Raw genomic sequence first — 26,424 nt, 5'->3', positions numbered from 1 at the left:
ATACTGTGCGGCGGGTTACATGTGATATAGTGTGCGGCGGGTTACATGTGATATACTGTGCGGCGGGTTACATGTGATATACTGTGCGGCGGGTTACAAGTGATATAGTGTGTGGCGGGTTACATGTGATATACTGTGCGGCGGGTTACATGTGATATACTGTGCGGCGGGTGACATGTGATATACTGTGCGGCGGGTGACGTGATATACTGTGCGGCGGGTTACATGTGATATACTGTGCGGCGGGTTACATGTGATATACTGTGCGGCGGGTTACATGTGATATACTGTGCGGCGGGTTACATGTGATATACTGAGCGGCGGGTTACATGTGATATACTGTGCGGCGGGTTACATGTGATATACTGTGCGGCGGGTTACAAGTGATATAGTGTGTGGCGGGTTACATGTGATATACTGTGCGGCGGGTTACATGTGATATACTGTGCGGCGGGTGACGTGATATACTGTCAGGCGAGTAACATGTGATATACAGTGAGGCGGGTTACATGTGATATACTGTGCGGTGGGTTACATGTGATATACTGTGCGGCGGGTTACATGTGATATAGTGTGTGGCAGGTTACATGTTCAGCATGTCCCCTGTACCCTCCCTTCCCCATTCAATGTTAACATGCAACGTTTCACCAGGACACAAAGCGTCTCACTGCAGGAAGCTTTTAATAAATCCCAAGTACAGAAAACCCAGTAGGTTTAGAAGGATAAAAAATACAACCAATGACCAATGACACAGAAATGAGACTGTGTATACTCAGTACTCAGTATACACTGTGTGAATGGGAGCGACGCTAGCAGACCAGCAGAGGAGGGGGGTGTGATGCTGTGTGCAGGGAGCCGCCTTACAGTCATGGCAGAGGGAATATACTTTTGCAGACACGGTATGTTAAAGTTTTAAATCCCAAAAAAGGTATATATTAAAAACTAGGATCGTCTTCCATCCTTCCACACGTTTTCCTGTATTTGGTTTCCTAGTAGTATTTGCGGTTGCAGTTATCCTGAGAACAGCACTTTACAACCAATACCGACTTCTTACTCTGATATTTGTCACATTCGGAAGGCTCAGCGCACCTAAATATGGTGTGATCCGGTGCTCTATACCCTGTATAGGGAGAACAGAGAGAGGGAAAAGCCAGTGTTTAGTAGGGAGAATATTATATTTATATTAACAGTGTCAGTGATATGATAACTATGTACTAGAAATAAATAGTGTGTGTTTATTCCTTCAGTATATAGTGCTGCCCATATACAGGCATACCCCACATTAACGTACGCAATGGGACCGGAGCATGTATGTAAAGTGAAAATGTACTTAAAGTGAAGCACTCCCTTTTCCCACTTATCGATGCATATACTGTACTGCAATCATCATATACGTGTATAACTGATTTAAATAACGCATGTGTAACAGGCTCTATAGTCTCCCCGCTTGCACACAGCTTCGGTACAGGTAGGGAGACGGTATTGCTGTTCAGGACGTGCTGACAGGCGCATGCGTGAGCTGCCGTTTGCCTATTGAGCGATATGTACTTACTCGCGAGTGTACTTAAAGTGAGTGTCCTTAAACCGGGGTATGCCAGTATGCTGCTCTGAATGTCGGGGACTGAAACCAGCAGAATGAGTGTCTGCCCTGAAGAGCTTATAATCTAATGGACGTTTCAGAGGTACAGGGAGATATAGGGACACAGCCAGAGTTACAACGAGTACGCCAGTAAGGGGAGTATTTAATATTCTCTGATGCTGCCGATCTCACAACAATCAGCAGAAAACTCCCATTGAAGTTCAAGAATGTGCTTAATGAACCTTGAGGTCTACTCACTATACCAGGGAGCCCAACTCAAGACCTCAGACCAACCCTCCCAACAGGTCAGGATTTCAGGGTATCCCTGCTTCAGCACAGGTGGCTCAATCAGAGGCTCAACGCCACCTGTGCTGAAGCTGGGATAGCCTGAGAACCTGACCTTTTAGGGGGGGGGGGGATGACGACTGAAGATGAGCCCCCCTGCATTATGCTCTAGTCTCCAGCTGCAAAAAGCAGGAGTCTCCCTAAATGCCACAGGAGATTGTACTTGCAATGTGAGAGGGTCACACAGCCGCTGCCAGCTCAGAACCCAAACCCAACACACCAAAGGTATTTGGGACAAAATGAGTACTACTGGGTTTGGACATAGCATTGTTCTTTTTGTATTGTGTTATATACATGAGGTCACAGACCCAGAACTACTCCTTTTGACACAGATATGTGTGGTGCGGTGAATTTGGGTTCTGACTTTGCATGGTTGTGTGTTGGTAAACAATTGTTCCGTCAAAAAGTCTCACGTGGATTCTAAACAATTCGAAACAGGGGTCAGTCCGGCCAGTCACAGGTTAATGGTTAAACTACATTATTTAGTTAATAATGTATAAACGTTTAAGCTATAGTACTATATCCTAACCAACCCCCAGCTAAACCCTGCGGTGCCCACAACCCCCAGCTAAACCCTGCAGTGCCCACAACACAATGATAAAAACGTGAGGCTGCGCCTTATTTAAACTCCGCCCTCTCTTGTCCTTTCCCATAATTCTGTTTGCGGGTTCGGATAACGTTTCCAGATTTCGATTCCGAATCCGTCAGACGGATTTTTCAGTGATAGAAAAAACCAGATCTGCTTTTTGAGACTGAGCCGCGGAATTCTGAGAGATGCTCGCCAATCCGCCGCGGAATTCTGAGAGACGCACGCCAATCCGCCGCGGAATTCTGAGAGACGCTCGCCAATCCGCCGCGGAATTCTGAGAGACGCTCGCCAATCCGCCGCGGAATTCTGAGAGACGATCGCCAATCCGCCGCGGAATTCTGAGAGACGCTCGCCAATCCGCCGCGGAATTCTGAGAGACGCGCGCCAATCCGCCGCGGAATTCTGAGAGACGCGCGCCAATCCGCAGCGGAATTCTGAGAGACGAGCGCCAATCCGCCGTGGAATTCTGAGAGACGCTCGCCAATCCGCCGTGGAATTCTGAGAGACGAGCGCCAATCCGCCGTGGAATTCTGAGAGACGAGCGCCAATCCGCCGTGGAATTCTGAGAGACGCTCGCCAATCCGCCGTGGAATTCTGAGAGACGAGCGCCAATCCGCCGTGGAATTCTGAGAGACGCTCGCCAATCCGCCGTGGAATTCTGAGAGACGTGCGCCAATCCACCACGGAATTCTGAGAGACGCTCGCCAATCCGCTGCGGAATTCTGAGAGGCGCTCGCCAATCTGCCGCGGAATTCTGAGAGACGCGCGCCAATCCGCCGTGGATTCCGAAAATGTCACCCATCTCTAATTAGCACCCATAACATTGCCAGGAAATTGTGTTTGGAGTTTAGGATCCATCCAAGGGCAAAGGGGTATAACTGGGGGCAGTGGGATAGTTACCGTAACAGGGCAAAGGGGTATAACTGGGGGCAGTGGGATAGTTACCGTAACAGGGCAAAGGGGTATAACTGGGGGCAGTGGGATAGTTACCGTAACAGGGCAAAGGGGTATAACTGGGGGCAGTGGGATAGTTACCGTAACAGGGCAAAGGGGTATAACTGGGGGCAGTGGGATAGTTACCGTAACAGGGCAAAGGGGTATAACTGGGGGCAGTGGGATAGTTCCCGTAACAGGGCAAAGGGGTATAACTGGGGGCAGTGGGATAGTTACCGTAACAGGGCAAAGGGGTATAACTGGGGACAGTGGGATAGTTACCGTAACAGGGCAAAGGGGTATAACTGGGGACAGTGGGATAGTTACCGTAACAGGGCAAAGGGGTATAACTGGGGACAGTGGGATAGTTACTGTAACAGGGCAAAGGGGTATAACTGGGGGCAGTGGGATAGTCACCGTAACAGGGCAAAGTGGTATAACTGGGGGCAGTGGGATAGTTACCGTAACAGGGCAAAGGGGTATAACTGGGGGCAGTGGGATAGTTACCGTAACAGGGCAAAGGGGTATAACTGGGGACAGTGGGATAGTCACCGTAACAGGGCAAAGGGGTATAACTGGGGGCAGTGGGATAGTTACTGTAACAGGGCAAAGGGGTATAACTGGGGGCAGTGGGATAGTTACTGTAACAGGGCAAAGGGGTATAACTGGGGGCAGTGGGATAGTTACCGTAACAGGGCAAAGGGGTATAACTGGGGGCAGTGGGATAGTTACCGTAACAGGGCAAAGGGGTATAACTGGGGGCAGTGGGATAGTTACCGTAACAGGGCAAAGGGGTATAACTGGGGACAGTGGGATAGTCACCGTAACAGGGCAAAGGGGTATAACTGGGGGCAGTGGGATAGTTACTGTAACAGGGCAAAGGGGTATAACTGGGGGCAGTGGGATAGTTACTGTAACAGGGCAAAGGGGTATAACTGGGGACAGTGGGATAGTTACCGTAACAGGGCAAAGGGGTATAACTGGGGGCAGTGGGATAGTTACCGTAACAGGGCAAAGGGGTATAACTGGGGACAGTGGGATAGTTACCGTAACAGGGCAAAGGGGTATAACTGGGGACAGTGGGATAGTTACCGTAACAGGGCAAAGGGGTATAACTGGGGGCAGTGGGATAGTTACCGTAACAGGGCAAAGGGGTATAACTGGGGACAGTGGGATAGTCACCGTAACAGGGCAAAGGGGTATAACTGGGGGCAGTGGGATAGTTACCGTAACAGGGCAAAGGGGTATAACTGGGGGCAGTGGGATAGTTACCGTTACAGGGAAAAGGGGTATAACGGGGGGCAGTGGGATAGTTACCGTAACAGGGCAAAGGGGTATAACTGGGGGCAGTGGGATAGTTACCGTAACAGGGCAAAGGGGTATAACTGGGGACAGTGGGATAGTTACCGTAACAGGGCAAAGGGGTATAACTGGGGGCAGTGGGATAGTTACCGTAACAGGGCAAAGGGGTATAACTGGGGGCAGTGGGATAGTTACCGTAACAGGGCAAAGGGGTATAACTGGGGGCAGTGGGATAGTTCCCGTAACAGGGCAAAGGGGTATAACTGGGGGCAGTGGGATAGTTACCGTAACAGGGCAAAGGGGTATAACTGGGGACAGTGGGATAGTTACCGTAACAGGGCAAAGGGGTATAACTGGGGACAGTGGGATAGTTACCGTAACAGGGCAAAGGGGTATAACTGGGGACAGTGGGATAGTTACTGTAACAGGGCAAAGGGGTATAACTGGGGGCAGTGGGATAGTCACCGTAACAGGGCAAAGTGGTATAACTGGGGGCAGTGGGATAGTTACCGTAACAGGGCAAAGGGGTATAACTGGGGGCAGTGGGATAGTTACCGTAACAGGGCAAAGGGGTATAACTGGGGACAGTGGGATAGTCACCGTAACAGGGCAAAGGGGTATAACTGGGGGCAGTGGGATAGTTACTGTAACAGGGCAAAGGGGTATAACTGGGGGCAGTGGGATAGTTACTGTAACAGGGCAAAGGGGTATAACTGGGGGCAGTGGGATAGTTACCGTAACAGGGCAAAGGGGTATAACTGGGGGCAGTGGGATAGTTACCGTAACAGGGCAAAGGGGTATAACTGGGGGCAGTGGGATAGTTACCGTAACAGGGCAAAGGGGTATAACTGGGGACAGTGGGATAGTCACCGTAACAGGGCAAAGGGGTATAACTGGGGGCAGTGGGATAGTTACTGTAACAGGGCAAAGGGGTATAACTGGGGGCAGTGGGATAGTTACTGTAACAGGGCAAAGGGGTATAACTGGGGACAGTGGGATAGTTACCGTAACAGGGCAAAGGGGTATAACTGGGGGCAGTGGGATAGTTACCGTAACAGGGCAAAGGGGTATAACTGGGGACAGTGGGATAGTTACCGTAACAGGGCAAAGGGGTATAACTGGGGACAGTGGGATAGTTACCGTAACAGGGCAAAGGGGTATAACTGGGGACAGTGGGATAGTTACCGTAACAGGGCAAAGGGGTATAACTGGGGGCAGTGGGATAGTTACCGTAACAGGGCAAAGGGGTATAACTGGGGACAGTGGGATAGTCACCGTAACAGGGCAAAGGGGTATAACTGGGGGCAGTGGGATAGTTACCGTAACAGGGCAAAGGGGTATAACTGGGGGCAGTGGGATAGTTACCGTTACAGGGAAAAGGGGTATAACTGGGGGCAGTGGGATAGTTACCGTAACAGGGCAAAGGGGTATAACTGGGGGCAGTGGGATAGTTACCGTAACAGGGCAAAGGGGTATAACTGGGGACAGTGGGATAGTTACCGTAACAGGGCAAAGGGGTATAACTGGGGACAGTGGGATAGTCACCGTAACAGGGCAAAGGGGTATAACTGGGGGAGTGGGATAGTCACCGTAACAGGGCAAAGGGGTATAACTGGGGGCAGTGGGATAGTTACCGTAACAGGGCAAAGGGGTATAACTGGGGGCAGTGGGATAGTCACCGTAACAGGGCAAAGGGGTATAACTGGGGACAGTGGGATAGTTACCGTAACAGGGCAAAGGGGTATAACTGGGGGCAGTGGGATAGTCACCGTAACAGGGCAAAGGGGTATAACTGGGGGCAGTGGGATAGTTACCGTAACAGGGCAAAGGGGTATAACTGGGGACAGTGGGATAGTCACCGTAACAGGGCAAAGGGGTATAACTGGGGGCAGTGGGATAGTCACCGTAACAGGGCAAAGGGGTATAACTGGGGGCAGTGGGATAGTCACCGTAACAGGGCAAAGGGGTATAACTGGGGGCAGTGGGGTAGTTACCGTAACAGGGCAAAGGGGTATAACTGGGGACAGTGGGATAGTTACCGTAACAGGGCAAAGGGGTATAACTGGGGGCAGTGGGATAGTCACCGTAACAGGGCAAAGGGGTATAACTGGGGACAGTGGGATAGTCACCGTAACAGGGCAAAGGGGTATAACTGGGGACAGTGGGATAGTCACCGTAACAGGGCAAAGGGGTATAACTGGGGACAGTGGGATAGTCACCGTAACAGGGCAAAGGGGTATAACTGGGGACAGTGGGATAGTCACCGTAACAGGGCAAAGGGGTATAACTGGGGGCAGTGGGATAGTCACCGTAACAGGGCAAAGGGGTATAACTGGGGACAGTGGGATAGTTACTGTAACAGGGCAAAGGGGTATAACTGGGGACAGTGGGATAGTTACTGTAACAGGGCAAAGGGGTATAACTGGGGACAGTGGGATAGTCACCGTAACAGGGCAAAGGGGTATAACTGGGGGCAGTGGGATAGTTACCGTAACAGGGCAAAGGGGTATAACTGGGGACAGTGGGATAGTTACCGTAACAGGGCAAAGGGGTATAACTGGGGGCAGTGGGATAGTCACCATAACAGGGCAAAGGGGTATAACTGGGGGCAGTGGGATAGTCACCGTAACAGGGCAAAGGGGTATAACTGGGGGCAGTGGGATAGTCACCGTAACAGGGCAAAGGGGTATAACTGGGGGCAGTGGGATAGTTACCGTAACAGGGCAAAGGGGTATAACTGGGGGCAGTGGGATAGTTACCGTAACAGGGCAAAGGGGTATAACTGGGGGCAGTGGGATAGTTACCGTAACAGGGCAAAGGGGTATAACTGGGGACAGTGGGATAGTTACCGTAACAGGGCAAAGGGGTATAACTGGGGGCAGTGGGATAGTTACCGTAACAGGGCAAAGGGGTATAACTGGGGGCAGTGGGATAGTCACCGTAACAGGGCAAAGGGGTATAACTGGGGACAGTGGGATAGTTACCGTAACAGGGCAAAGGGGTATAACTGGGGACAGTGGGATAGTTACTGTAACAGGGCAAAGGGGTTTAACTGGGGGCAGTGGGATAGTTACCATAACAGGGCAAAGGGGTATAACTGGGGGCAGTGGGATAGTTACTGTAACAGGGCAAAGGGGTATAACTGGGGGCAGTGGGATAGTTACTGTAACAGGGCAAAGGGGTATAACTGGGGACAGTGGGATAGTTACCGTAACAGGGCAAAGGGGTATAACTGGGGGCAGTGGGATAGTTACCGTAACAGGGCAAAGGGGTATAACTGGGGGCAGTGGGATAGTTACCGTAACAGGGCAAAGGGGTATAACTGGGGGCAGTGGGATAGTTACCGTAACAGGGCAAAGGGGTATAACTGGGGGCAGTGGGATAGTTACCGTAACAGGGCAAAGGGGTATAACTGGGGACAGTGGGATAGTCACCGTAACAGGGCAAAGGGGTATAACTGGGGACAGTGGGATAGTTACCGTAACAGGGCAAAGGGGTATAACTGGGGGCAGTGGGATAGTCACCGTAACAGGGCAAAGGGGTATAACTGGGGACAGTGGGATAGTTACCGTAACAGGGCAAAGGGGTATAACTGGGGGCAGTGGGATAGTCACCGTAACAGGGCAAAGGGGTATAACTGGGGACAGTGGGATAGTTACTGTAACAGGGCAAAGGGGTATAACTGGGGACAGTGGGATAGTTACTGTAACAGGGCAAAGGGGTATAACTGGGGACAGTGGGATAGTTACTGTAACAGGGCAAAGGGGTATAACTGGGGGCAGTGGGATAGTTACTGTAACAGGGCAAAGGGGTATAACTGGGGGCAGTGGGATAGTTACCGTAACAGGGCAAAGGGGTATAACTGGGGGCAGTGGGATAGTCACCGTAACAGGGCAAAGGGGTATAACTGGGGTCAGTGGGATAGTTACCGTAACAGGGCAAAGGGGTATAACTGGGGACAGTGGGATAGTTACCGTAACAGGGCAAAGGGGTATAACTGGGGGCAGTGGGATAGTCACCATAACAGGGCAAAGGGGTATAACTGGGGGCAGTGGGATAGTCACCGTAACAGGGCAAAGGGGTATAACTGGGGGCAGTGGGATAGTCACCGTAACAGGGCAAAGGGGTATAACTGGGGGCAGTGGGATAGTTACCGTAACAGGGCAAAGGGGTATAACTGGGGGCAGTGGGATAGTTACCGTAACAGGGCAAAGGGGTATAACTGGGGGCAGTGGGATAGTTACCGTAACAGGGCAAAGGGGTATAACTGGGGACAGTGGGATAGTTACCGTAACAGGGCAAAGGGGTATAACTGGGGGCAGTGGGATAGTTACCGTAACAGGGCAAAGGGGTATAACTGGGGGCAGTGGGATAGTCACCGTAACAGGGCAAAGGGGTATAACTGGGGACAGTGGGATAGTTACCGTAACAGGGCAAAGGGGTATAACTGGGGACAGTGGGATAGTTACTGTAACAGGGCAAAGGGGTTTAACTGGGGGCAGTGGGATAGTTACCATAACAGGGCAAAGGGGTATAACTGGGGGCAGTGGGATAGTTACTGTAACAGGGCAAAGGGGTATAACTGGGGGCAGTGGGATAGTTACTGTAACAGGGCAAAGGGGTATAACTGGGGACAGTGGGATAGTTACCGTAACAGGGCAAAGGGGTATAACTGGGGGCAGTGGGATAGTTACCGTAACAGGGCAAAGGGGTATAACTGGGGGCAGTGGGATAGTTACCGTAACAGGGCAAAGGGGTATAACTGGGGGCAGTGGGATAGTTACCGTAACAGGGCAAAGGGGTATAACTGGGGGCAGTGGGATAGTTACCGTAACAGGGCAAAGGGGTATAACTGGGGACAGTGGGATAGTCACCGTAACAGGGCAAAGGGGTATAACTGGGGACAGTGGGATAGTTACCGTAACAGGGCAAAGGGGTATAACTGGGGGCAGTGGGATAGTCACCGTAACAGGGCAAAGGGGTATAACTGGGGACAGTGGGATAGTTACCGTAACAGGGCAAAGGGGTATAACTGGGGGCAGTGGGATAGTCACCGTAACAGGGCAAAGGGGTATAACTGGGGACAGTGGGATAGTTACCGTAACAGGGCAAAGGGGTATAACTGGGGACAGTGGGATAGTTACTGTAACAGGGCAAAGGGGTATAACTGGGGACAGTGGGATAGTTACTGTAACAGGGCAAAGGGGTATAACTGGGGGCAGTGGGATAGTTACTGTAACAGGGCAAAGGGGTATAACTGGGGGCAGTGGGATAGTTACTGTAACAGGGCAAAGGGGTATAACTGGGGACAGTGGGATAGTTACTGTAACAGGGCAAAGGGGTATAACTGGGGGCAGTGGGATAGTTACTGTAACGGGGCAAAGGGGTATAACTGGGGACAGTGGGATAGTTACAGTAACAGGGCAAAGGGGTATAACTGGGGACAGTGGGATAGTCACCGTAACAGGGCAAAGGGGTATAACTGGGGACAGTGGGATAGTTACTGTAACAGGGCAAAGGGGTATAACTGGGGGCAGTGGGATAGTTACCGTAACAGGGCAAAGGGGTATAACTGGGGGCAGTGGGATAGTCACCGTAACAGGGCAAAGGGGTATAACTGGGGGCAGTGGGATAGTCACCGTAACAGGGCAAAGGGGTATAACTGGGGACAGTGGGATAGTTACTGTAACAGGGCAAAGGGGTATAACTGGGGACAGTGGGATAGTTACCGTAACAGGGCAAAGGGGTATAACTGGGGACAGTGGGATAGTTACCGTAACAGGGCAAAGGGGTATAACTGGGGACAGTGGGATAGTCACTGTAACAGGGCAAAGGGGTATAACTGGGGGCAGTGGGATAGTTACCGTAACAGGGCAAAGGGGTATAACTGGGGACAGTGGGATAGTTACCGTAACAGGGCAAAGGGGTATAACTGGGGGCAGTGGGATAGTCACCGTAACAGGGCAAAGGGGTATAACTGGGGGCAGTGGGATAGTCACCGTAACAGGGCAAAGGGGTATAACTGGGGACAGTGGGATAGTTACCGTAACAGGGCAAAGGGGTATAACTGGGGACAGTGGGATAGTTACCATAACAGGGCAAAGGGGTATAACTGGGGGCAGTGGGATAGTTACCGTAACAGGGCAAAGGGGTATAACTGGGGGCAGAGGGATAGTTACCGTAACAGGGCAAAGGGGTATAACTGGGGACAGTGGGATAGTTACCGTAACAGGGCAAAGGGGTATAACTGGGGGCAGTGGGATAGTCACCGTAACAGGGCAAAGGGGTATAACTGGGGTCAGTGGGATAGTTACCGTAACAGGGCAAAGGGGTATAACTGGGGGCAGTGGGATAGTTACTGTAACAGGGCAAAGGGGTATAACTGGGGACAGTGGGATAGTTACCGTAACAGGGCAAAGGGGTATAACTGGGGGCAGTGGGATAGTCACCGTAACAGGGCAAAGGGGTATAACTGGGGTCAGTGGGATAGTTACCGTAACAGGGCAAAGGGGTATAACTGGGGACAGTGGGATAGTTACCGTAACAGGGCAAAGGGGTATAACTGGGGGCAGTGGGATAGTCACCGTAACAGGGCAAAGGGGTATAACTGGGGTCAGTGGGATAGTTACCGTAACAGGGCAAAGGGGTATAACTGGGGGCAGTGGGATAGTTACTGTAACAGGGCAAAGGGGTATAACTGGGGACAGTGGGATAGTTACCGTAACAGGGCAAAGGGGTATAACTGGGGACAGTGGGATAGTTACCATAACAGGGCAAAGGGGTATAACTGGGGGCAGTGGGATAGTTACCGTAACAGGGCAAAGGGGTATAACTGGGGGCAGTGGGATAGTTACCGTAACAGGGCAAAGGTGTATAACTGGGGGCAGTGGGATAGTTACCGTAACAGGGCAAAGGGGTATAACTGGGGGCAGTGGGATAGTTACCGTAACAGGGCAAAGGGGTATAACTGGGGACAGTGGGATAGTTACCGTAACAGGGCAAAGGGGTATAACTGGGGGCAGTGGGATAGTCACCGTAACAGGGCAAAGGGGTATAACTGGGGACAGTGGGATAGTTACCGTAACAGGGCAAAGGGGTATAACTGGGGGCAGTGGGATAGTCACCGTAACAGGGCAAAGGGGTATAACTGGGGGCAGTGGGATAGTTACTGTAACAGGGCAAAGGGGTATAACTGGGGACAGTGGGATAGTTACTGTAACAGGGCAAAGGGGTATAACTGGGGGCAGTGGGATAGTTACTGTAACGGGGCAAAGGGGTATAACTGGGGACAGTGGGATAGTTACCGTAACAGGACAAAGGGGTATAACTGGGGGCAGTGGGATAGTCACCGTAACAGGGCAAAGGGGTATAACTGGGGGCAGTGGGATAGTTACTGTAACAGGGCAAAGGGGTATAACTGGGGACAGTGGGATAGTCACCGTAACAGGGCAAAGGGGTATAACTGGGGGCAGTGGGATAGTTACTGTAACAGGGCAAAGGGGTATAACTGGGGACAGTGGGATAGTTACTGTAACAGGGCAAAGGGGTATAACTGGGGGCAGTGGGATAGTTACCGTAACAGGGCAAAGGGGTATAACTGGGGGCAGTGGGATAGTCACCGTAACAGGGCAAAGGGGTATAACTGGGGGCAGTGGGATAGTTACAGTAACAGGGCAAAGGGGTATAACTGGGGGCAGTGGGATAGTCACCGTAACAGGGCAAAGGGGTATAACTGGGGACAGTGGGATAGTTACAGTAACAGGGCAAAGGGGTATAACTGGGGACAGTGGGATAGTCACCGTAACAGGGCAAAGGGGTATAACTGGGGGCAGTGGGATAGTTACTGTAACAGGGCAAAGGGGTATAACTGGGGACAGTGGGATAGTCACCGTAACAGGGCAAAGGGGTATAACTGGGGGCAGTGGGATAGTTACTGTAACAGGGCAAAGGGGTATAACTGGGGACAGTGGGATAGTTACTGTAACAGGGCAAAGGGGTATAACTGGGGGCAGTGGGATAGTTCCCGTAACAGGGCAAAGGGGTATAACTGGGGGCAGTGGGATAGTCACCGTAACAGGGCAAAGGGGTATAACTGGGGACAGTGGGATAGTTACCGTAACAGGGCAAAGGGGTATAACTGGGGGCAGTGGGATAGTCACCGTAACAGGGCAAAGGGGTATAACTGGGGGCAGTGGGATAGTTACAGTAACAGGGCAAAGGGGTATAACTGGGGGCAGTGGGATAGTCACCGTAACAGGGCAAAGGGGTATAACTGGGGACAGTGGGATAGTTACCGTAACAGGGCAAAGGGGTATAACTGGGGGCAGTGGGATAGTTACCGTAACAGGGCAAAGGGGTATAACTGGGGGCAGTGGGATAGTTACCGTAACAGGGCAAAGGGGTATAACTGGGGGCAGTGGGATAGTTACCGTAACAGGGCAAAGGGGTATAACTGGGGGCAGTGGGATAGTCACCGTAACAGGGCAAAGGGGTATAACTGGGGACAGTGGGATAGTTACCGTAACAGGGCAAAGGGGTATAACTGGGGGCAGTGGGATAGTTACTGTAACAGGGCAAAGGGGTATAACTGGGGACAGAGGGATAGTCACCGTAACAGGGCAAAGGGGTATAACTGGGGGCAGTGGGATAGTCACCGTAACAGGGCAAAGGGGTATAACTGGGGACAGAGGGATAGTCACCGTAACAGGGCAAAGGGGTATAACTGGGGGCAGTGGGATAGTCACCGTAACAGGGCAAAGGGGTATAACTGGGGACAGTGGGATAGTTACCGTAACAGGGCAAAGGGGTATAACTGGGGACAGTGGGATAGTTACTGTAACAGGGCAAAGGGGTATAACTGGGGGCAGTGGGATAGTTACTGTAACAGGGCAAAGGGGTATAACTGGGGACAGTGGGATAGTTACCGTAACAGGGCAAAGGGGTATAACTGGGGGCAGTGGGATAGTCACCGTAACAGGGCAAAGGGGTATAACTGGGGGCAGTGGGATAGTTACCGTAACAGGGCAAAGGGGTATAACTGGGGACAGTGGGATAGTTACCGTAACAGGGCAAAGGGGTATAACTGGGGGCAGTGGGATAGTCACCGTAACAGGGCAAAGGGGTATAACTGGGGGCAGTGGGATAGTTACCGTAACAGGGCAAAGGGGTATAACTGGGGACAGTGGGATAGTTACTGTAACAGGGCAAAGGGGTATAACTGGGGGCAGTGGGATAGTTACCGTAACAGGGCAAAGGGGTATAACTGGGGGCAGTGGGGTAGTTACCGTAACAGGGCAAAGGGGTATAACTGGGGGCAGTGGGATAGTTACTGTAACAGGGCAAAGGGGTATAACTGGGGGCAGTGGGATAGTTACCGTAACAGGGCAAAGGGGTATAACTGGGGGCAGTGGGGTAGTTACCGTAACAGGGCAAAGGGGTATAACTGGGGACAGTGGGATAGTTACCGTAACAGGGCAAAGGGGTATAACTGGGGACAGTGGGATAGTTACCGTAACAGGGCAAAGGGGTATAACTGGGGGCAGTGGGATAGTCATCGTAACAGGGCAAAGGGGTATAACTGGGGGCAGTGGGATAGTTACCGTAACAGGGCAAAGGGGTATAACTGGGGGCAGTGGGATAGTTACCGTAACAGGGCAAAGGGGTATAACTGGGGACAGTGGGATAGTTACCATAACAGGGCAAAGGGGTATAACTGGGGGCAGTGGGATAGTCACTGTAACAGGGCAAAGGGGTATAACTGGGGACAGTGGGATAGTTACCGTAACAGGGCAAAGGGGTATAACTGGGGGCAGTGGGATAGTCACCGTAACAGGGCAAAGGGGTATAACTGGGGGCAGTGGGATAGTCACTGTAACAGGGCAAAGGGGTATAACTGGGGGCAGTGGGATAGTTACTGTAACAGGGCAAAGGGGTATAACTGGGGACAGTGGGATAGTTACCGTAACAGGGCAAAGGGGTATAACTGGGGGCAGTGGGATAGTCACCGTAACAGGGCAAAGGGGTATAACTGGGGGCAGTGGGATAGTTACCGTAACAGGGCAAAGGGGTATAACTGGGGGCAGTGGGATAGTTACCGTAACAGGGCAAAGGGGTATAACTGGGGGCAGTGGGATAGTTACCGTAACAGGGCAAAGGGGTATAACTGGGGGCAGTGGGATAGTTACCGTAACAGGGCAAAGGGGTATAACTGGGGGCAGTGGGATAGTCACCGTAACAGGGCAAAGGGGTATAACTGGGGGCAGTGGGATAGTTACCGTAACAGGGCAAAGGGGTATAACTGGGGGCAGTGGGATAGTTACCGTAACAGGGCAAAGGGGTATAACTGGGGGCAGTGGGATAGTTACCGTAACAGGGCAAAGGGGTATAACTGGGGGCAGTGGGATAGTCACCGTAACAGGGCAAAGGGGTATAACTGGGGGCAGTGGGATAGTTACCGTAACAGGGCAAAGGGGTATAACTGGGGGCAGTGGGATAGTTACCGTAACAGGGCAAAGGGGTATAACTGGGGGCAGTGGGATAGTTACCGTAACAGGGCAAAGGGGTATAACTGGGGGCAGTGGGATAGTTACCGTAACAGGGCAAAGGGGTATAACTGGGGGCAGTGGGATAGTTACCGTTACAGGGCAAAGGGGTATAACTGGGGGCAGTGGGATAGTTACTGTAACAGGGCAAAGGGGTATAACTGGGGGTAGTGGGATAGTTACTGTAACAGGGCAAAGGGGTATAACTGGGGGCAGTGGGATAGTTACCGTAACAGGGCAAAGGGGTATAACTGGGGGCAGTGGGATAGTTACCGTAACAGGGCAGAGGGGTATAACTGGGGGCAGTGGGATAGTTACCATAACAGGGCAAAGGGGTATAACTGGGGACAGTGGGATAGTTACCGTAACAGGGCAAAGGGGTATAACTGGGGGCAGTGGGATAGTTACCGTAACAGGGCAAAGGGGTATAACTGGGGACAGTGGGATAGTTACCGTAACAGGGCAAAGGGGTATAACTGGGGACAGTGGGATAGTCACCGTAACAGGGCAAAGGGGTATAACTGGGGACAGTGGGATAGTTACCGTAACAGGGCAAAGGGGTATAACTGGGGGCAGTGGGATAGTTAACGTAACAGGGCAAAGGGGTATAACTGGGGACAGTGGGATAGTTACCGTAACAGGGCAAAGGGGTATAACTGGGGACAGTGGGATAGTTACCGTAACAGGGCAAAGGGGTATAACTGGGGGCAGTGGGATAGTTACCGTAACAGGGCAAAGGGGTATAACTGGGGGCAGTGGGATAGTTACCGTAACAGGGCAAAGGGGTATAACTGGGGGCAGTGGGATAGTTACCGTAACAGGGCAAAGGGGTATAACTGGGGGCAGTGGGATAGTTACCGTAACAGGGCAAAGGGGTATAACTGGGGGCAGTGGGATAGTTACCGTAACAGGGCAAAGGGGTATAACTGGGGGCAGTGGGATAGTTCCCGTAACAGGGCAAAGGGGTATAACTGGGGACAGTGGGATAGTCACCATAACAGGGCAAAGGGGTATAACTGGGGGCAGTGGGATAGTTACCGTAACAGGGCAAAGGGGTATAACTGGGGGCAGTGGGATAGTCACCGTAACAGGGCAAAGGGGTATAACTGGGGACAGTGGGATAGTTACCATAACAGGGCAAAGGGGTATAACTGGGGACAGTGGGATAGTTACTGTAACAGGGCAAAGGGGTATAACTGGGGACAGTGGGATAGTTACCGTAACAGGGCAAAGGGGTATAACTGGGGACAGTGGGATAGTTACCGTAACAGGGCAAAGGGGTATAACTGGGGACAGTGGGATAGTTACTGTAACAGGGCAAAGGGGTATAACTGGGGGCAGTGGGATAGTTACCGTAACAGGGCAAAGGGGTATAACTGGGGACAGTGGGGTAGTTACTGTAACAGGGCAAAGGGGTATAACTGGGGGCAGTGGGATAGTTACCGTAACAGGGCAAAGGGGTATAACTGGGGACAGTGGGATAGTTACTGTAACAGGGCAAAGGGGTATAACTGGGGGCAGTGGGATAGTTACCGTAACAGGGCAAAGGGGTATAACTGGGGACAGTGGGATAGTTACCGTAACAGGGCAAAGGGGTATAACTGGGGGCAGTGGGATAGTTACCGTAACAGGGCAAAGGGGTATAACTGGGGACAGTGGGATAGTTACCGTAACAGGGCAAAGGGGTATAACTGGGGACAGTGGGATAGTTACTGTAACAGGGCAAAGGGGTATAACTGGGGGCAGTGGGATAGTTACCGTAACAGGGCAAAGGGGTATAACTGGGGACAGTGGGATAGTTACCGTAACAGGGCAAAGGGGTATAACTGGGGGCAGTGGGATAGTCACCGTAACAGGGCAAAGGGGTATAACTGGGGGCAGTGGGATAGTCACCGTAACAGGGCAAAGGGGTATAACTGGGGACAGTGGGATAGTCACCGTAACAGGGCAAAGGGGTATAACTGGGGGCAGTGGGATAGTTACTGTAACAGGGCAAAGGGGTATAACTGGGGGCAGTGGGATAGTTACCGTAACAGGGCAAAGGGGTATAACTGGGGACAGTGGGATAGTTACCGTAACAGGGCAAAGGGGTATAACTGGGGACAGTGGGATAGTTACCGTAACAGGGCAAAGGGGTATAACTGGGGGCAGTGGGATAGTCACCGTAACAGGGCAAAGGGGTATAACTGGGGGCAGTGGGATAGTTACTGTAACAGGGCAAAGGGGTATAACTGGGGGCAGTGGGATAGTTACCGTAACAGGGCAAAGGGGTATAACTGGGGGCAGTGGGATAGTCACCGTAACAGGGCAAAGGGGTATAACTGGGGACAGTGGGATAGTCACCGTAACAGGGCAAAGGGGTATAACTGGGGGCAGTGGGATAGTTACTGTAACAGGGCAAAGGGGTATAACTGGGGGCAGTGGGATAGTCACCGTAACAGGGCAAAGGGGTATAACTGGGGACAGTGGGATAGTCACCGTAACAGGGCAAAGGGGTATAACTGGGGGCAGTGGGATAGTTACTGAAACAGGGCAAAGGGGTATAACTGGGGGCAGTGGGATAGTTACCGTAACAGGGCAAAGGGGTATAACTGGGGACAGTGGGATAGTTACCGTAACAGGGCAAAGGGGTATAACTGGGGACAGTGGGATAGTCACCGTAACAGGGCAAAGGGGTATAACTGGGGACAGTGGGATAGTCACCGTAACAGGGCAAAGGGGTATAACTGGGGACAGTGGGATAGTTACCGTAACAGGGCAAAGGGGTATAACTGGGGACAGTGGGATAGTCACCGTAACAGGGCAAAGGGGTATAACTGGGGGCAGTGGGATAGTTACCGTAACAGGGCAAAGGGGTATAACTGGGGGCAGTGGGATAGTCACTGTAACAGGGCAAAGGGGTATAACTGGGGACAGTGGGATAGTTACCGTAACAGGGCAAAGGGGTATAACTGGGGGCAGTGGGATAGTCACTGTAACAGGGCAAAGGGGTATAACTGGGGGCAGTGGGATAGTTACCGTAACAGGGCAAAGGGGTATAACTGGGGGCAGTGGGATAGTCACCGTAACAGGGCAAAGGGGTATAACTGGGGGCAGTGGGATAGTCACCGTAACAGGGCAAAGGGGTATAACTGGGGACAGTGGGATAGTTACCGTAACAGGGCAAAGGGGTATAACTGGGGGCAGTGGGATAGTCACCGTAACAGGGCAAAGGGGTATAACTGGGGGCAGTGGGATAGTCACCGTAACAGGGCAAAGGGGTATAACTGGGGGCAGTGGGATAGTTCCCGTAACAGGGCAAAGGGGTATAACTGGGGACAGTGGGATAGTCACCGTAACAGGGCAAAGGGGTATAACTGGGGGCAGTGGGATAGTCACCGTAACAGGGCAAAGGGGTATAACTGGGGACAGTGGGATAGTTACCATAACAGGGCAAAGGGGTATAACTGGGGGCAGTGGGATAGTTACCGTAACAGGGCAAAGGGGTATAACTGGGGACAGTGGGATAGTTACCGTAACAGGGCAAAGGGGTATAACTGGGGACAGTGGGATAGTTACCGTAACAGGGCAAAGGGGTATAACTGGGGGCAGTGGGATAGTTACCATAACAGGGCAAAGGGGTATAACTGGGGGCAGTGGGATAGTTACTGTAACAGGGCAAAGGGGTATAACTGGGGGCAGTGGGATAGTTACTGTAACAGGGCAAAGGGGTATAACTGGGGGCAGTGGGATAGTTACCGTAACAGGGCAAAGGGGTATAACTGGGGGCAGTGGGATAGTTACCATAACAGGGCAAAGGGGTATAACTGGGGGCAGTGGGATAGTTACCGTAACAGGGCAAAGGGGTATAACTGGGGGCAGTGGGATAGTTACCGTAACAGGGCAAAGGGGTATAACTGGGGACAGTGGGATAGTTACCGTAACAGGGCAAAGGGGTATAACTGGGGACAGTGGGATAGTTACCGTAACAGGGCAAAGGGGTATAACTGTGGACAGTGGGATAGTCACCGTAACAGGGCAAAGGGGTATAACTGGGGGCAGTGGGATAGTTACCGTAACAGGGCAAAGGGGTATAACTGGGGACAGTGGGATAGTTACCGTAACAGGGCAAAGGGGTATAACTGGGGGCAGTGGGATAGTCACCGTAACAGGGCAAAGGGGTATAACTGGGGACAGTGGGATAGTTACCGTAACAGGGCAAAGGGGTATAACTGGGGACAGTGGGATAGTTACTGTAACAGGGCAAAGGGGTATAACTGGGGACAGTGGGATAGTCACCGTAACAGGGCAAAGGGGTATAACTGGGGACAGTGGGATAGTCACCGTAACAGGGCAAAGGGGTATAACTGGGGGCAGTGGGATAGTTACCGTAACAGGGCAAAGGGGTATAACTGGGGACAGTGGGGTAGTTACCGTAACAGGGCAAAGGGGTATAACTGGGGGCAGTGGGATAGTTACCGTAACAGGGCAAAGGGGTATAACTGGGGGCAGTGGGATAGTCACCGTAACAGGGCAAAGGGGTATAACTGGGGACAGTGGGATAGTTACCGTAACAGGGCAAAGGGGTATAACTGGGGGCAGTGGGATAGTTACTGTAACAGGGCAAAGGGGTATAACTGGGGGCAGTGGGATAGTTACTGTAACAGGGCAAAGGGGTATAACTGGGGACAGTGGGATAGTTACCGTAACAGGGCAAAGGGGTATAACTGGGGGCAGTGGGATAGTTACCGTAACAGGGCAAAGGGGTATAACTGGGGGCAGTGGGATAGTCACCGTAACAGGGCAAAGGGGTATAACTGGGGGCAGTGGGATAGTCACCGTAACAGGGCAAAGGGGTATAACTGGGGGCAGTGGGATAGTCACCGTAACAGGGCAAAGGGGTATAACTGGGGACAGTGGGATAGTCACCGTAACAGGGCAAAGGGGTATAACTGGGGACAGTGGGATAGTTACCGTAACAGGGCAAAGGGGTATAACTGGGGACAGTGGGATAACAGGGCAAAGGGGTATAACTGGGGACAGTGGGATAGTCACCGTAACAGGGCAAAGGGGTATAACTGGGGGCAGTGGGATAGTTACCGTAACAGGGCAAAGGGGTATAACTGGGGGCAGTGGGATAGTCACCGTAACAGGGCAAAGGGGTATAACTGGGGACAGTGGGATAGTCACCGTAACAGGGCAAAGGGGTATAACTGGGGACAGTGGGATAGTTACCGTAACAGGGCAAAAGGGTATAACTGGGGACAGTGGGATAGTTACCGTAACAGGGCAAAGGGGTATAACTGGGGGCAGTGGGATAGTTACCGTAACAGGGCAAAGGGGTATAACTGGGGACAGTGGGATAGTTACTGTAACAGGGCAAAGGGGTATAACTGGGGGCAGTGGGATAGTTACCGTAACAGTGCAAAGGGGTATAACTGGGGACAGAGGGATAGTTACCGTAACGGGGCAAAGGGGTATAACTGGGGACAGTGGGATAGTTACAGTAACAGGGCAAAGGGGTATAACTGGGGGCAGTGGGATAGTTACCGTAACAGGGCAAAGGGGTATAACTGGGGACAGTGGGATAGTTACTGTAACAGGGCAAAGGGGTATAACTGGGGGCAGTGGGATAGTTACCGTAACAGGGCAAAGGGGTATAACTGGGGACAGTGGGATAGTTACCGTAACAGGGCAAAGGGGTATAACTGGGGGCAGTGGGATAGTTACCGTAACAGGGCAAAGGGGTATAACTGGGGGCAGTGGGATAGTTACCGTAACAGGGCAAAGGGGTATAACTGGGGGCAGTGGGATAGTTACCATAACAGGGCAAAGGGGTATAACTGGGGGCAGTGGGATAGTCACTGTAACAGGGCAAAGGGGTATAACTGGGGACAGTGGGATAGTCACCGTAACAGGGCAAAGGGGTATAACTGGGGACAGTGGGATAGTCACCGTAACAGGGCAAAGGGGTATAACTGGGGACAGTGGGATAGTCACCGTAACAGGGCAAAGGGGTATAACTGGGGACAGTGGGATAGTCACCGTAACAGGGCAAAGGGGTATAACTGGGGGCAGTGGGATAGTCACCGTAACAGGGCAAAGGGGTATAACTGGGGGCAGTGGGATAGTCACCGTAACAGGGCAAAGGGGTATAACTGGGGACAGTGGGATAGTCACCGTAACAGGGCAAAGGGGTATAACTGGGGACAGTGGGATAGTCACCGTAACAGGGCAAAGGGGTATAACTGGGGACAGTGGGATAGTCACCGTAACAGGGCAAAGGGGTATAACTGGGGGCAGTGGGATAGTCACCGTAACAGGGCAAAGGGGTATAACTGGGGGCAGTGGGATAGTCACCGTAACAGGGCAAAGGGGTATAACTGGGGACAGTGGGATAGTCACCGTAACAGGGCAAAGGGGTATAACTGGGGACAGTGGGATAGTTACCGTAACAGGGCAAAGGGGTATAACTGGGGACAGTGGGATAGTTACCGTAACAGGGCAAAGGGGTATAACTGGGGACAGTGGGATAGTTACCGTAACAGGGCAAAGGGGTATAACTGGGGACAGTGGGATAGTTACCGTAACAGGGCAAAGGGGTATAACTGGGGGCAGTGGGATAGTCACCGTAACAGGGCAAAGGGGTATAACTGGGGACAGTGGGATAGTTACCGTAACATAGCAAAGGGGTATAACTGGGGGCAGTGGGATAGTTACTGTAACAGGGAAAAGGGGTATAACTGGGGACAGTGGGATAGTTACCGTTACAGGGCAAAGGGGTATAACTGGGGACAGTGGGATAGTTACCGTAACAGGGCAAAGGGGTATAACTGGGGGCAGTGGGATAGTTACCGTTACAGGGAAAAGGGGTATAACTGGGGGCAGTGGGATAGTTACCGTTACAGGGAAAAGGGATCTCTACAATATTTCAGCCAAATATAAATATTCCTAGACATGTTATCAACTTTTTATATTTCCACGGAAAACAAATTCTCTGTAGCGTTTGGATCATCTCGTACCAATGTCATGTGAGGATCAGACTGTTTGTCAGGCCTGAAAGAGGCACTTCTTTAACCCGGGCTGTGCTAAAAAAAAAACTGTGTAATGTGGCAGGCAAAAGCTTATAAAGGTCCATGTTAAAATGGATTTGGAGTAAAAAGTGACACTATGTTCTCATTTGCAATTTGTAATTGCCCAGAATCCCTGGCCGCAGTGGAAGCACTGTATGCCAAGAGATAATGGGGAATAGCAGGGGTGCCGACCGGTCTGAGACATGTGTCTGTGCTCACACGGGGCGTTGTTATTCAAAGTAATAATTACATTTCTATTAGCAAACAGATAAACATACAGAGCGGATATGCTTGAATTTATGGGCCCAGAGAAAAGCAAAACATATTAATTGTCGCAAGATGTTAAATCTAGTTTTAAAGACTGGTTGACTCATTCTAAGAAATCTAGCAGCGCTGATAAGTTGTTTTACAGATGTGTGACTGCCCCTTTAACAACAGCTGGTTGTTAGCTGACGGTACAAGCGCAAGACATGGAAATGCGCATAATACTCACAGGGATAATGTGTCACATACAGGCACTGAGTCTGTGCCGCGCTGCATGGAAGCGACTTGCAGTAAGTGGGTGCACAGGTAAGGCATTCCAGAGCTTCACCTGGGGAGAATGCACAATACAAACGGCTGAGCACAATACACAGAGTCACGGTATACACAGTATGAGGAACGCTATATTACTGTGGGGCATTAAGAGATCTAATCACTGACATCTCCCAGACACAGAACCAGTGCAATATATATATACTGTGTATAGCACCTGATTGATTATAGAAAAGGAATACCATTAAAAGCTATTTTCCTTTGATAAATCGAATTCAATTCTTTTGCACTGGTTTTGCCCTAGAATTGTAGCCGGAATAGTTTCAGTTGTGGCCAACTCCAGTCTCGGGTCAGGTATTCAGTATATCCCTGCTTCAGCACAGGTGGCTTAATCAGTGGCTCAGTCATTCCAGAAAAAAACTGAAATATGACAGGTGAAAAAAAATGGGCAAGGGTAATTCTGAGATCCAATAAAACATTGGACCGTGGTGCGGATGCAGAAACGACTGTGACATGGGTCAGATGACAGAACCCCCTATTACAATCAGGCATGAAGGGAAGTCACAAGTCACATAATCTGGCCATAGGACCTGAGATTGGAAGTCTCCTAAATCTATATAATGATAACAAAAGTCTCAGTGTGATCGGGAGTTGGACAACCTACATCTTGTTCATATGTATCCTAAGTGCTTGCAGCTTTACTAAAGTGTGGGCTTCTCAGAAGATGAAGCTGAGAGTTACTAGACCATTCCCAATAGATGGGAATATTGTCCAATTAAATGACCTTCCAGCGACAGGGTTCCGGGTCTCACTACACAGATGGTTCCAGTTACTCAACTACTTACTTGTATGGAAGTTATGTATTATCTAGGAAAGAAAGGATCCCTTTGTGTGGCACTAGAGAAACCCCCATAATTTAAACAATTTAACTTTATTAGTGTAAAATTTAAATAATAATGTTTGGAAGTGAGAATGATAAACGGACAAAACAATACAAATAAAATAAAATTCCGAAGGGCGTGTAGGCGTATATGTGCTGCTGATCAAGCTTATTTTTTAGTATGCATACATTTTATAGTATACTGTACATTGCAACTTAAAGCTCATGATCAGCACAGGTAGTACCAACAAAATGGATATGTAGTAGTATAGCCACTTCTTATCCTATCACTAGTTGGTTGATAGGTGTTGAGAATACTTAAGCTGTAAGATAATCAGTGACCATATATCCTTCTGTATAGTGACAACATAATAACCCAGATTTGTAAGTAGGGACCCAGACTTGGAACCTCATACCACTAAACTGTTGCAAAATGAAACTGTTTAGTTGGGTTTGTACTTAAAGTAGCACTTCAGTGAATTCACAAAGTGACTGCAATCCTGCATAACATTGATGGTGATAGTAACAACAACTACTTCACTTTGTGGAAGTTTCCACGTTTCCCTTATGTCTAAATATCATTCTGTGGATTTAGCTGAAGTTTAATATTAATTTTCTTTTTTTTTTAACCTCACTTCACTTGAACTTGGAGATTATTGTGAAATCAACCCAATTAGTTTTTTTAATATTAGACATTTTCAGAGATGGAAAACATACCCACCCTCCAGCCTTCTCCATTTCTAATACATTATATCATCATAAGAACATAAAACTGTGATCTACCCCATTGCAGAGAGCTCAGCAGAAGTAGGACTGTGAGATGATAAACTGAGGCCATTCTGTGCAGTTTCGGATAAGACCTGGAGATAAATGGGATGAGGGAGGCAGGGAGCAGACATTTCTGTACTCACTGTACGTACAGTGTGATTAAATAATCCCTATAATATCCCTTCTTGCATGTAATATTATCCCCATGCTATGTCTCTATTCTGTCATTGTATGAATATATGAATCTCTCCAACACGTCCTCAAACATATCTCATGTTTCCTTCAAATTCAAGGTCATTTCTATAATAAAGTGATCAGAGATCTCTCTTATTCCCTCTTTCCCTGATAATCATTCTTGTTTTATTTATTCCAATCACTCATTTTATCTGTCCATATTCCATGTGTATCCTCTGTGTGTTTTATTTTCTATTCTGCCTCAAATATCTGCATATACCTATTTTTGGTCACCTGCAGCTGACCCCGTCTCTCCTTACTCTCACCTACTGTATTATTATTATACTTGTATAACATCTCAAATCTATATCCCTCACTGCCCTTCTTTCTGTCTGTCCTTCACTTTATTCTGTCTGCCTTTTACAGTAGCCTCTCTCCTCCCCAGTGCCCCAATCTAAACTTCTCCCTATGAGCCCAGACATATATAGCGCTTTCTCCAGCAATACTCACCTGTATTACCTGAGTACTCCCCTGTATTACCTGGCTGTCACTGTGTCTTGTATTCCGTTTGCTTCCTTATTTATTCAGTCCTTACTCCCAATCTCACACATTCGTGGGACATCCCATTTTATTTACATTTCCAAAAACCAATCAACATTTGGATTCAGGAGGGTGAATTAATGAAACAATTACTTTGGTTCAATTTTGACATCATGTGCCTGCTGTGATCTCTCTTTAGTAATTGGTGCTCCCATGGATAACCAAGACTCTATTACAGCTGCCACTCTGTTATACTTTATATACTTTCACACAGTAATATCTTTCCGCTGCTGCAGCTAATCTGGGTTTCATTACTAAGTGTAGCACTGCTGCTGCTGACCAATTGTCTCCCCAGTGCTGGACACAGGGGGTAATGTAGTGAAAGCCTGTGGGCACAAATGATTTGTAGAAGAGTTGATTTCAGTTACATGACTAGACAAGAATCTCCCCCCTCGTTATCCTTCGGGAATCTCATAAATCCAATGTTTCTTTAAAGATTGTATTTCAGAACAAGACTACAACCCATGCAAATCAGTGTGTTACAGGGGAACAAAAGAAAAACACAGTACAAGTGCGCAACTATAATGAATAAACAGAGTGAATTGAAATAAAGTGCTTTAACCACTTAATACCCAAGTGAGTATAAGTAACTAGGTTACCAATTAGGAGCGTCTGCTGCTGTGATAGGGTGGTCCAAGACCCTGAATCTAGACAAAACAAAACAGCGCACAACGCTCATGGTGAAGTAAGAATGAACAACTTATATTAAAAAGTAATTCAAGGTTCTGCGTACATCAGATAAAGTAAAACAGGCGTGTAACTGTAACTATGACAGTTGTTACCACTCAGGTATCAGGACACAGGAGAAGGCTGCAGCGGATCACCCAACGTCAGGAATCTGCAGTCATATCAGGCTGTGCTTTCATCTACTGGGCTCTTTAGAGGGTTCCCTTTAGGCCGCGGCCATGCTCCCTGCTGGCGAGCTGAGGCGCGCTGAGGCTCAGGGTAAGCGGGTGCTTTCCCTGGCCTTGCGGTTGCTTACCGCACGCGCTGTCAGCAAGCCGTCAGGGGGCGTGCCGGGGGCGGGCGCGTCACTGGCCGGGGGCGGGCCAGTGATGTCACGGAGCTGGTTCGCCCTCATTGGGCGAACCGCTCACGTGACCGGCCTGTCGCGCCGGCAAGCGGGG

The 26,424-nt window shown here is 50.2% G+C and overlaps 1 long non-coding RNA gene across 1 annotated transcript; it reads right to left on the bottom strand.

Moving 5' to 3' along the window:
• Window positions 1–662: 662 nt before the first annotated feature.
• LOC142463000 (uncharacterized) lies at window positions 663–25,254 on the bottom strand. The gene is made up of 4 exons (XR_012787331.1): window positions 25,208–25,254; window positions 24,539–24,615; window positions 22,835–22,933; window positions 663–1,120 (listed from the first exon to the last, which is right to left on the bottom strand). It is a non-coding gene; the product is annotated as an uncharacterized LOC142463000 (long non-coding RNA).
• Window positions 25,255–26,424: the final 1,170 nt, after the last annotated feature.

This window comes from Ascaphus truei, chromosome 11 (assembly GCF_040206685.1).
Source record: "Ascaphus truei isolate aAscTru1 chromosome 11, aAscTru1.hap1, whole genome shotgun sequence".
NCBI classification, from domain to species: Eukaryota; Metazoa; Chordata; class Amphibia; order Anura; family Ascaphidae; genus Ascaphus; species Ascaphus truei.
Note: the sequence above shows the minus strand (reverse complement) of the source record. Positions and strands in the feature narration are given on the sequence as shown.